Genomic DNA, 532 nt, shown 5'->3' with positions numbered 1-532 from the left:
AAAAAGAAAAAAGGAAAGAGAGAGAGAGAGAAAGAAAGAGAGGAGAGAGAGAGAAAAGGAAGGAAAGAAGGGAGGAAAGAGGGAAGGAAGGAAGGAAGGGAGGGAGGGAGAAAAGAGGGAAGGAAGGAAGGAAGGAAGGGAGGGAGAAAAGAGGGAAGGAAGGAAGAAAAGAAAAGGAGAAAAAGAAAAGCTATATGAGGTCATAGGGTGTAGGGTGGACCCAGATCTGATACGACTGGTTTCCATATAAGAACAGGAAGATGGCCGGGTGCAGTGGCTCACGCCTGTAATCCCAGCACTTTGGGAAGCCAAGGCAGGTGGATCACAAGGTCAGGGATTCAAGACCAGCCTGACCAACATGGTGAAACCCTGTCTCTACTAAAAACACAAAAATTAGCCAGTCGTGGTGGCATGCGCCTGTCATCCCAGCTACTTGGGAGGCTGAGGCAGGATAATCACTTGAACCCAGGAGGCAGAGGTTGCAGTAAGCCGAGATCATGCCATTGCACTCTAGCCTGGGTGACAGAGCAGA

The 532-nt window shown here is 49.4% G+C and overlaps 1 protein-coding gene across 1 annotated transcript in view; it reads right to left on the bottom strand.

Annotated features, from left to right (window-relative positions):
* The window catches only part of CATSPERD (catsper channel auxiliary subunit delta), a 59,770-nt gene that overhangs the window by 15,581 nt on the left and 43,657 nt on the right, over positions 1-532 (bottom strand). The gene's annotated exons all lie outside the window — the stretch shown is intronic.

The sequence above is a fragment of the Mandrillus leucophaeus genome, unplaced genomic scaffold (genome assembly GCF_000951045.1).
Source record: "Mandrillus leucophaeus isolate KB7577 unplaced genomic scaffold, Mleu.le_1.0 Scaffold8, whole genome shotgun sequence".
Lineage (NCBI taxonomy): Eukaryota > Metazoa > Chordata > Mammalia > Primates > Cercopithecidae > Mandrillus > Mandrillus leucophaeus.
Note: the sequence above shows the minus strand (reverse complement) of the source record. Positions and strands in the feature narration are given on the sequence as shown.